This window comes from Cupressus sempervirens, chromosome 4, assembly GCF_028749045.1.
Source record: "Cupressus sempervirens isolate cs-2001-9-10 chromosome 4, ASM2874904v1, whole genome shotgun sequence".
NCBI classification, from domain to species: Eukaryota; Viridiplantae; Streptophyta; class Pinopsida; order Cupressales; family Cupressaceae; genus Cupressus; species Cupressus sempervirens.
This window is the reverse complement of record NC_143121.1, coordinates 834,827,996-834,840,896: the sequence shown is the minus strand read 5'-3', so window position 1 is coordinate 834,840,896 and position 12,901 is coordinate 834,827,996.

The window sequence follows — 12,901 nt, the reverse complement described above, 5'->3', positions numbered from 1 at the left end:
TACTTTCTAATCATTGTATAAATGATCTAAATTTCTTAATAGAGTTGGCTTAACAACTATTTGTATATCCCCTAACAAGGTCACATTCCTAGATTGAATTGTCTAAAGACCTCTAACAAGGAAAATCCTAATAGGGTGATTAAATCCTCTAATAAGGTCATACTTAATAGTGGCTTTATAACCTTTAATAGGATTGGTGATGTAGTAGGAAGGGTGGAGCTATTCAAAACACAATAAAAGTTACAAATTTTAGAGGTTTAGGCACTCTAGCCTATCAATCATATCAAATACTTCAAGGATTTGATTTGATAAGAATATCTTCAAGGCTCCTAAATGAAGGGTTTGGTTTTATAAACTTTAAAACACTTGAACACAAGGGTTCTAAGGCTCTAATTCAATTCAAATACCCCAATTCACACAACACTTTCTCAAACTATTCCAAAAGCCTAATTTTATGCACTTAAGGCTTGCTGCATACTTGAAATGTGGATAACTCTTCCTTTGCTCAAGACAATAAATAAAAAAAAGAAATTTCTAGACACCCTTTTTGGATTTCAACAATACACCAAAGGCTTTTATACTATTTCTTTGGACAAACGCCCCTATTCAACACTGTTGCCTTGTTTCCATGCACCAAAATTGACTAATTTTTCAAAGAAAATATAGGAAAAATTCCTCCTAATGACCCCAACTCCTAGATAGTACTTAGTTATGTCTTAAAATGATCAAATATAAAAGGAATTGGTCTCAAGGTTGTTGCAACACAAAAACCCCAAAATAGCACTCCCAAACCCTTGAAACTAGGGCTCTCTCAATCACCTGATTCCACACACTTCCAATCCAAATTGAAAATGGATCCACCTTCAAATTAATGTTTTTCAATGTCTCCAATCACCAAATAGACCCCTTGATCAGGTAGAATGTCTACTGCTATACCTAAGCATGCATTTTTAATGCTTTGTCATACTATTATTAACTATGATCACTCCTATCTTGCTCAATCCTACACATAATTGATTAGTAACCTATGATACATATTAATTCAAGTCACTCCATGAATATTGGGGCCCCCATACTCATGGAATGATTTTCATTACTCTTAAACTCTATTGCAGCAAGTAAATAGTTAAAAGAAATTCACTGCTTTGCAACTAGCGCGAGAGAAAACTTATAACAATATAAAACTTGTCAACAAAACACTTTGAATGATGAAAAAAACCTTGTCAAAACATTTTTAGAACAAACCATTCAATTTGGAATCCAAAACAATGAAATTTGAATTGCAAAAAGTAAAAGCTTTGGTATTGTTATTTCACCAGTTTGTACACCTATTTTTCTTCTCCATGACAGAGACTCCTTCATACATATATATAAGACTCCCTAATAACTAATTCAACCAACTTCATCATTGAGTTGAATATTTAAGACTCAAAACATAACAAACCCCCAATTTCCCTTTAACTGCTAAGTAGCCATTTGTTTTCAAATATTTCAATTTTAAATAACAAAAAATTGGCTTTATTTTGATACTTAACCCTTAGTCTAATATCTTGACCTATCCCATGCCCCTTATATACTTCTTGAAACATTATTTGATAATTGGACATCATTAGTCCATTACATTCAAACTATTGGACATTACAAACATAAAATGGATCCATTAAAGACATTACAAGTTTAACACAATATTGCACTATTTGAAGCCCATAATTGGTGCTATGATCCTCCAATTGACTTGTTGACCTTGATGATGCATTCCATTCTCCTAATTTCTATTAAATGTCCTTGTGGTATTCATAGTTTTCATTTCTTGAGTAGTTGAATTTGGTGCTCCTACATCAGTTGGCTTCTAATAGGGCTCACTTCATAAGAGTGAAAATTAGTAACTAGTTGTAATTGGTGGTATTTCCCAAATAGGGGTTCCACATTACATCTTGGTGTCAATTGTGTTCATGCTATTTATTTATGTTTTTTGTAACTAATTTAAATTTGGATAAACATAGATAATATTTTGATATTTTCATGTTACACAGTTGCTAAGTTATTTCAATGCTTATTGAGTTACAACATTTGCTAGTGTCAATCGAGTGCATCTGTGTTTGCCGAGTTATAGAAGAATACAATTTATTTATAGTTTTGATTTGAATTAACATATAATGTATATGGGATTTATTTTATTGGTAATTGATTCACCCCAACACCCCCTCCCCCTCTCTCATTTAGTCCTATTATATTTACAACAAAAAGGTCATATGTGACAATGCTTATTATGTAGGAGTTAGCTATAGCTTGTTGAGTGTGTCAATACTAAATACTTTAGGTTGTAAAGTTGAGTTTGAGAAAAAGAGAGAAAAGATCTATGACATTGATAGGAAACTAATTGGAAAAGGTGATCAGAATAGAGGTAATCTATTTCATCTTGACATGAATGATGCTACTTGTCATGTTGTATAATTTGATGATTTGTGGCTATGGCCCAAAAGGTTATGTCATGTTAACTTTGATAACTTAGTTAGTATCAGTAACATGAAAATAAGAAACCTAACAATATGATTTACAAATAATGTCAGTTAGCAAAGATGACAAAATCTAGTTTAAAAAGTAAGACTCACTCCTCTAAAGAAATTATAGAATTAGTTCATACAAATTTGTGTGGACCAATTGATGTGCAAAGGTATAAAGGTGACAACTTAGTTATTCTATTTGTTGATGATAATTCTAGGATGATGATAGTTATGTATTTGAAACAAAAATCTAATGCTTTCCAAATGTTTAAGTGGCACTTGGCTAGAGTTAAAAAGGAGATTAGAAAAAGCTTGAAATGTCTAAGATCTAATAAAGGTGGAGAATTTATAACCAATGAGTTTAAGATATTCTATAAGATAGAGGGTTCAAGAGACAAAATTATGCACCTAGGACTCCTCCACAAAATGGAATTTTTGAAAGGAGGAACAAATTTGTTATGAATTGTGCTAGAACACTTATGATGGAGAAGAATGTTGCATTGAAATTTTAGAGAGAAGTTGTAAGTATAGTTGTCTATACCCTAAACCAATTACAATTCAAGAAAGGTACTCACTTAGCACCTTTTGAACTATGGTATGGATACTTACTGAATGTAAAATATTTTAAGGTATTTGGAAGTTAGTGTTAGATTCTTAAAGGCAACATGAATGGTAAACTTGATGCTAAAAGTGAAGAATGTTTATTCCTAGGCTATTCCAAAATAATGAAAGCTTATAAGTGTTTGAATACTAACACTAAAAAAGTTGTGGAAAGTGGCACAAATGTGAAGTTTGATGAATACACAGAGGTACATAAAGCTGAACCTATAAAGGAATGCGAAGAATACAAATCCTTTATATTATTTTATGAAAGTATGCCTACTAGTGAAGGTGTTGTAAACCAAGTTGTAAATTAACAACAACAAGTATCAGTTACTATTGAGTCACATACAATGAATGTTGAGTTGCATTTATGGTACAAGTTATATTTAGGATCCTAGTTTGAGATAGAAGTTGACGTACATTCTGAATTTGAGATAAGTGTACATGAAAGGAATGTTGATCTACCTGATACAGATGTACATAGTGATTTTGAAGTTGATAGACCCACTAAAGAATGAAGAGTAGAACCAAGATTGTCAAAGAATGTTAGAAGACATGAGCCTAGGGAAAAAATTATTGGAGACAAAGAAGCTAGATTGATGACAAAGAATAGGATGAGAAGTGATACATGTTTGTTAATAATGCATGAGCCTAAGATAGTGTAAGATTCCTCAAGGAATGAAGACTAGAGTAGAGCCATGAAAGAAGAGATTGATCAATTGAGAAGAAAAAACATGGACATTAGTACCCAAACTAAAGAAAAAAAATGTGATTGAAACCAAGTGGGTATACAAAAGAAAGTTATATGAGAATGGTGAAGTCACAAGGAATAAGGCAAGATTAGTGTGCAAGGGGTATGCATGAGAAGAAGGAATTGACTATGGAGAAACATTTTCCCCAGATGCAAGATTGGAAGGAGTAAGAACTCGTATTTCTTACTTTGTATACAAAGGTTTCAAAGTTTATCAGATGGATGTGAAGTCAACATTTCTAAATGGTATATTAGAAGAAGAGGTTTACGTAGAATAGCCTAAGGAATTTGTTGATCCAAATAATAAAAGCATGGTATATAGACTACCCAAAGCATTATATGGTTTAAAGCAAGCCCCAAGAGCATGGTATGAAAAGATTCACAATTATCTTGTGAAGATTGCTTTTGAGAAGACTAATGATAACAACAATCTGTACTTGAAGATAGAAGGAGGTAAGGGTATTTTACTAGATGAATTTTTTTTTGATGATATTATATTTGGAGGTCAAGATGCATTATGTAAGTCATTTGTAAAACAAATGAACAAATAATTTGAGATGCTTATGTTTGGAGAGATAAAGTTCTTTGTTGGTTTGCAAGTATATCAAATGAAGTATGGTATATACATCAATCAGTCTAAGTATGTTAAGGAAATATTAAATTTTTTTGGTTTAGAGGATTCAAAATCAGTTAGCACTCCTACGGTGACAGTACATAAACTTTCAAAGAATGATGATTCTGCTAAAGTGAACCAAACATTACACAATTCTATGATTGGCAAGTTTTAATATGTAGTACATAGAAGACCAAACATTTCATTAGTAGTTGGGATTGTTGCTAGATTTTCTACAAATCCTAAGGAGAATCATTTGATGGGTTTTAAGAGAATTATGAGATATCTAAATGGAATAGAAGACTATGGTCTATACTACAAGAAAATGGACAAATTTGAGTTAAGAGCCTATATTGATGTTGATTGGGCTAGAAATAATGATGACAGAAAGAGCACAAGTGGTGGAGCACTTTTCTTAAGAAAGAGATTGGTCACCTAGACCAGCAAGAAACAAAATTGTATATCTCAATCTACTATTGAAGCTAAATATGTGGCAGTTGTAGTAAATTTTACAAATTTGGTATGGATCAAATGGCTACTCAAATTTATGAAGGAGGAAATCACTGAACCTGTGCTACTTTATTGCAATAATATAGGTGCTATAAACATATCAAAGAACCCTGTGATGCACAAAAAGACAAAGAACATTGCAATCAAGTATCATTACTTGAGAGAGTTTATTCAAGAAAAAGAAGTGAGGATGGAATATGTGAATACAAAATAATATATAGCTGACATATTCACAAAAGCTTTAACTAAGGATGCACATGAATATTTTAGAAGTAAACTAGGGGTGATACCCCTATCCAAAGCTACTTAAGAAGCATGAGTACTACCCTACATCCACTAAGTTGAATGTTGTATCTTATAACTTGATGTAGTGGATCTTACTTAAGGACCTACCTAAAGTAATGAAGGAGATCAATTAGAATATTTTTAGTTACATGCAAGGTGACAAAGGAAGAACCTAATTTGATTATTTGTTCATGAAAAAATGACAAGTCTTTGGCATTTTTTTCAAAGAGGGAGACATAACAAAGAGGGAGATAGAGAAAGAGAAAAATAAGCAACAGAGGGAGCAAAGTATCCAATAAGGGAGATATAAGAGACCTACATTGAAGGAGATTCATAAAGCTGACATTATCCTTTACAAAGAAAGGACATATACTGATAGAGGGAGAACTTTCAAAGATATTATTTTCTTTTTGATATTGTTGTTGTTATTGGTTTTCCATCAATGCCAAAGAGGGAGATTGTTGAAAAGAGATTGTTTTGAAGTGAAGAAGTTGTAATGGAACAATCATTATTTTTTCAATGATGTCAAACTTGCTACCTACTGGAGAGACAATTTCTTTTTGGCCTGAATACTATCATGTGGTTGATTGATGAAGATTATTTGAAAAGAGGAGATAACAAGAGCACCTAAAGAAAGGTTGAATTATTTGGTTTATAAAAGGAGTACTAAGACTAAGTAAGACATTAATACTATAGTGTATTACTATCTACCTAATGTTTGAAATGAAAGATTACTTAAGAAAATACTGGAAGAACATCAAGTTAGAAAAGTGTCTTGGGGGCCTTGCTTAGCTATCAATGTAAACCAAGAAAAAATTAAGAGGTTCTAAGAAAAGTGTTGTAGTTTTCACAAAACATGCCCCATTTCTCCTTATAAATGAGGACCCCCTAGAAATTTTTTATTTTCTAGACCCCTAGTCTAGGGTCTAAGTCTTTTTTAGGTTTCTACCTAGTGTCTGAGTTAACCCTGGCCCTCCACTTGAGAAAATCAGTTGTCAAAAATTGGATATTTTTGAGTAAAAATGAGACTAAAAGAGGAATAGATGTGCACTAGCACACCTAGCACACATGCACACCTTTTAAGGGGGATTAGTGTGCTTAGTGGCTGAGTGTGGAAGCACATTCTCTTTAATGTGTGCACCTATGCACATACACAAGTGCGTACCTCCAAGAGGTGCACTCCATCCTAGGCCTATAAAGCCCAAGATCCCTCTTATTTTCTTCACTTACCTCCTCTACTCTAACGTAAAGTGAACCTCCAAACCCTTGAGGTGCACATTCATCCTCATTACCATGTACACACATAAAACATTAAGATAAACATAAAGGTGAGCACCTTGCACACCTATCCAAGTTGCGCAAGGTGCACACCTTTATTTCATTAATCAAGAAAGAACCTAAAACTTAATACTTATGTAAGGTGTGAATATGCATACCTATCTAAGTTGCACATATGTGCACCTTACAAAAGTGAGCATATGATAAGGATGGTGTGTAGTTGTGCACCTTTCTATTGTGTGAAAATATGCTCCATCCTTTTTGTTCCTAAGTCTTAACCTTGAAGGGATTAGGGTGCACACATTGTGCACCTCACAAGGTATTGTTAATCCACTAAGGTGCCTATGCAATACAAGGGTGCACACATTACATACCCCACAAGGTGCACAATGTGTGCACCTTTTAGTGAAAGAGCTTGATAAGTGCAAGGTGCACCTTGCACACCTACAAGGTGTGCAAAGTGTGCCAAAAGCTATCTTCCAGAGCTAGAAATAGGGTTTTTAGGTATTTTATTAGGTTTAGGGTATTTGGGTTAGTTTTCGTAGTTTTTAGGGTTTGTTTAAAATTAATTTTTCTACCTTTTGAACTAATAGGTTTTTGTTTTTGTGTAGATATAATGGCTTCTTCTTCATCCTCCCTCATAGCTAAGATTGCTCATAAGCCAATAGTTTTCAAGTTTCAAGGTGTCTAACTAAAATCGTGCTTCCAAGATGTACATTTAGAGATACAAGATACAAAAATGGGTCATATTGACTAGAATGAATTCTTGGTTATATGTGAAAAAACAAATGAGAGGCCCCCAATGGTGTCTACACTAATAAGATTAGGATTAGTAAACACAAGTTCACACCCAGTTTTAGTAAATCTTCTATGTTGGTCATGGCTTTGGATAAGAATTATGTTTTAGAAGAGAGGGTGGTTAGAAGCATAACTACAAAGATGATTCTCAATCTAAGACCTAAGAATATAGAGAAAGTATTTCATATTTTGAGGGTAGATCAATATATAAGACTAATATGCCATCAAGAAGAAAGGTGTTATAGAGATCATGAACACAAAAATTATTCAATCTTCATATCTCATTGATAGAAAACCTTTGGGAAGAAAAGTTTTGAAAGTAGATATGACAAGAGGCTACATGAAGGATAATATCAGGCATTCCATAGTGATCCTAAGAAGAATCATGGGATTACTAGCAATAGGACACTTAAAAATATGGATTGTACACTTCATTGAAACAAGAAGAACAACAAAGATGACAATTTACTAGGCCATAATTCTTAGTGAGAGTTTAGATGAATAGCTGGTGATAGTAAAAAATGATCTAAGGTTTTATACGACATCTTAATTAGTGTATTTTTTGGTAGCAAGAACTATAGATTATGCAAGGTTATTTAAGGGAGGTAACTTGCAAGATGTTGATCAATGGTGTTATGTGGTATACCCCTAGCTAGTGAAGAAAAATCTCTTGGATCAAAGTAAAGAATACAAAATAGTGAATGATGCTTTCATTTTTGCAATCATCTAGTTCATTGATAGATACTATGCAAAAAGGATCTAAAAAGAGGAACCAATAAAAATTATAGAAATAGATTCCTACTACATCCAATTCAAGACATTCACCTACTTAAGGGTGGCATGTGATAGACTCATTTTGCTAGAGATTGGATGAAAACTCTCATCTGCATATGATAGAATAAAGAAATAACATAAGAAGACCTGGGTATGGCCCATCATTATAGGTCCATTTGGTGTCAAGAAGAAGTAGGATATCATGACTTTTGAGTTAGAATGGAATCAATATCCCTTGGAGGATTATAACTCCCCTCGTCCATGTTTTTGTAATGTTGGAAAAGTCTAATTCTTGTTAGCTAAATAATTTAAACATGAAGATACTATAGAGAATCACTGGATTAATGTAGTAGATGACTATGATGTAGGATGACTCTTTATTTGGTAGGTAGTGCCTTCAAAATAAAGGTCCCATTGAAGGTTGTTCAACAAGACACTTAAGATGTTTTCGATCCTCTATATAATCAAGATAAGATATGTGATCATCTGATCATTAATGTAGAGATTGATAGAGAAGAAAATGTAGATATCAATCAGAGGGTGAGGTATATCATCTTGTTGACCAAGGAATAGATTAAGAGACCATTCAAGCTAGATCTAGTTCCACAACCAGTAGTTTTCCAAGCTACAACCTGCCCAGTGAAAGGAAGAGGAGAAAATGTTATAGTAGCAATATTCACAACTCAATCTCCAATTAGGCTAGAGATATTGTATCAACACGATAGGGAATTTGGGTACTTCAAGGTAAAAAAAGGAAAGAATAAAAGGAAATGAGTTTCTCCATATTGAGATAAGCTTGAGGTTAATGGGACTCAATCCAAAGAAGCCACTCAAGCTCAAGATAATTTGTAAGTTCCACCACCAGAATAGGCATAGGGATCTAAAGAGAAAGGACAAGAGGTGTCCCCACAAGTTCTAAAAGAAGAAGCTTCTCTCCCAGCTCCTAAGAAGAAAAAGGCTAAGACTCCAATTAAGAGGACTAGAAGATAGAGGGTGCAAAGTAAGGTTATTCTTGTTCCTTTAGTCCTGGAAACCATTCTTGAAGGAGCTGAAAAGGATGAAGAATATGAAGAGGATAACCTTCCCTTGAGTTAGAGGACTCATATAGCTAGGGTCACTAAGGTAGAACAAAGAAGGAGTTCCACTGTAACACCACCATCCATTCCTACACAACCTATTCAAGTCACAACTTTGGAGGATGAGTTACAATAGTGGATTGATGAAAAAGTAGACCAAGGGGTCGATGTTTTTATAATGTCAGATTTTGACTTCATGCCTATAGGTACTGAACTTGTAGGTGACAAGATAACAAATACACCAACAAATCAGCCTTTGGGAGAAAATTGGAGTCAATTTCCATCTTCTCCACAAGAACCTCTAGGTGTCTCGTCATCACTAGTTCAAGATGTATCTTAAGTGGATAAAGGTTCAACCACTCCTTTACCTCTGATCGATTAAAATAGGTATAACTAGTGCAAGAAGAAGAGCCATGACAAAAACCCACTAATGAAGTATCAAAGCAGGGGAAAATATATGAACCCCAGCAAACATCTCAAGATATAGAGGTAAGTACTATAGGTTGAACAAATACATTGATGCCTAATATAGATCCCTCAAAGGACTTTGGAGAGGAGAAATAAGGGAAAGGGTCTAGTAGAACAATCCCCCTCTTCATCTAAGTATAAGTCTCTAATGGAAACTACTCCAAGGTGGTTGGGAAAAGAGGTGATGGTTCGGAATAAAAGGCAATTATATTCTGCTAAGGAAGAGGGAACAAGAGAATTAGTTGAAGCTCTTAAGAATCTCGAATTACCTAAGGGTGATGTGCATACATTGGTCTTCATTATGAAGGACCAAAATAAAGACTTGTTCGCTCAAATTGCTATCCCTCCTCTACATGTAGATATTGAGGATATGACCACAAATGATTATCAAATCAAAGAAATCTTCTAGGAAAGCAAATTGAGTGATGAAAAAAAAGAAGGACCAGATAGGGAATGGTCAACACAAGAATTAAAGAAGCGTTTAATCACATAGATAAAGATGAGGCTAAATTGGTCAGGTTGAGAAAGCATAATGAAATCATTAGGGGATTTCTCCATGAGTTAGTTGGTCCTATTGGCCACTCTTCAAGAAACTTTTGAGAGGAAACATAAAGAAAAGGTAGTTATTGATCTAAGTAGATCTACCACTATAAATTGAAGTGTTCCAAAGTCTCTTGGAAGTAGTGTCAGATTAAAGAAATTTTCAAATTAAACCTAATGGAACTTGAATGGGATCGAAATGAATTTGTTTGCTCAAGTTATGGCCAATAAAAGTTTTGGTCAAACCTCATACAAAGGCCATTAAAAAGGTGAAAATTTGACCATCTTAAAAGTGGTCAACAATGGGATTCAAATTGAAGAGCTTGTCGAGACAACTAAGGTTGTTGATGAATGGTTGGCTAGGGTGGATCTAGAAAAATAATATGTTGATCACTACACCATTCATTATAATTGCTATTTTAATGGGTGATGTGTTATTTAAATAATGGTTGACTTATTTTGATTAACGACCAAGCTAAAAATAGAGAAATAAACAATTGTTCATGGATGGTTATGAATTGACCATCAAAAAGGAAGTTATGAATAAAATTTTATATATCAAGATAGGATTATTTTTTTGTTATAATTTTTAATCCTATTATGGCAATTTTTTAATGTATAAAATGGGCCTTTTGGATTTTATAAAGGCATTCAGAGGGAGGATCCAAAGGTGATCCAAGAGGCCTAAGTTTGCTACATAAAGGAGATGTATTATTTTTCTTGTAAAGAATTCTTACAAGAAGAATTCTTGTAGGTGAAATAAGGAGATGATGTAAAGGTGTTCTGTCTCTGTAGTAAATCCTTTTTAAGAAAAGTCTTTCTTGCGCTTTAGAAACTAGTCTTGTTCTTTTGAGGGCTTGTATGCAAGGTGGTTCAAGTCAAAAATTGTATAATAGCTTTGTGGATGGACTACAATATGTTTTAAATCAACTTTGGGAGCATCTAAAATACATTGGTCACTCAGTTGAGCTAGACCTGGAGATGTAGTTTGCTTAGATTAGATGAACTCTGTAATCAAATTAGTTCTATTCTATCTCTTTTCTCTATCATTGGTGATATAAATCTCTCTTTATATTGATCATGTTATTTTAATATTTATTGTCTTTTCAGTTATACATTAGACATTAAGTATTTGTACACCTTTATGCATTTTCACTTAGCATATAATTGTCAATATGCTAAAACTAGATTAGCTATATAAGTGGATCCATTTTTGAAGGCTTGTTAATTATGGCAAGAAATTTTTGAGCAAAAGGGTGTGCAAGTAATATAGGGGACCCACAAGTTAGTGCACTATTTGTGGGATAATGTAGAAAAACTGGTTGTTATTTTAAACCAAGATTTTGGATTGATTGATGAGGTACATACCTAGGGAAATGACCTTTGAGCATTGCAATCAATAAAAAGTTAGAGATATTTTATGCTAATGGATGTATATATGGGGGATGAGTTAGATAAAATAGATGATTGGATTGAGAAGAATGGGGCTGGTAATAAAGTAATGGAGACAATACATGTGGATATTCACTGGCTCAAAGATCAAACCAAGAGAAACTTTTAGAAGCAGAGAAGTATTATAGTGATGTGTGCCTTGACATTTTTGAAGATGAGTCAAGAGATAAGCCCTTGCTGGTACAAATAGTTTTCAAATAGTTTTGAAGGATATTTGAATAAGCTTCATCTAATGAAGACACTAGATAAGTATTTAAGATGGAGGAGGCATTGCTAGAGTTGGATGTAAAGCTTAACAACTTTGTAAAGGACTTGTATAAAAGTGGGCAACTATCGACAAGTAGTAAAGGATAAGTATGATGATTTGGATTTTCCAGACACAACCCAAGTGACAAAGATCATAGAGAAATTCAAGAGAAAACATTCAGACATAGCTTTGGTATGAAGGGGAACAAACCGAAAAGCTAGAATTTTAGTTTTGACACTTGGGAAAATTTTACATTTTTGGATCTGTCTTCCAAGGTGTGTAAGGTGTGCTTCTCCAAAGGTAAAATTCTCCAAATTTGTGCCAAGTGTTTTAAAGAAGTTAGAGGTGCACTAATAGTTAACTGCCAGTTCCAAATTTAGAGCTCTTCATGCATCAAAAATGATTTCTAATGGTATTTCAACTCCTACAAACCTCTAGAGAAGGTTGAGCTTCTATTTTTGGCATCTCTCAAAGAATCCTACACCTTCTAATGGCTTTCTTCTTATTTATCATGATTTCTTTGTTTTAAGAGGTGTAAAGGCTCATGCACCCATTAAATGATATAAACAAGGGAAGAGTCCTACTTAGCACGAGTTATAGAGTCAATTTGTACATAAATAGATTTGTTTTATTAGTTTAGAAACATATATTTGCATGAAGAGATCTCTCAGTCTCCAAAAAAATTAAGGAATTAAATATGTATTCTAGGCCATTATTTTGATGCAATAATATATTTTATTGGTGCTCTCATTCAAAGCCTAGTTATTCTTCCTTGAGTCTGTTATATTTTGTGAATGTGTGTTCATGTGTAATGGAGCCAATAGTTTTGTTGTGTTATTTTGATTGAGTGATCTTTTAATTTTTGTGTTTGCCACATGTTTATAAATTCTATTGATGTGCTTGGAGAAGAGATCACCCTCTTGTTCCTGTATAGATTTTTGTCTCACATGAGTGCACTTTCCATGGTCTTGTTATTTGATGAAAAGTGAAACATTTTATGGT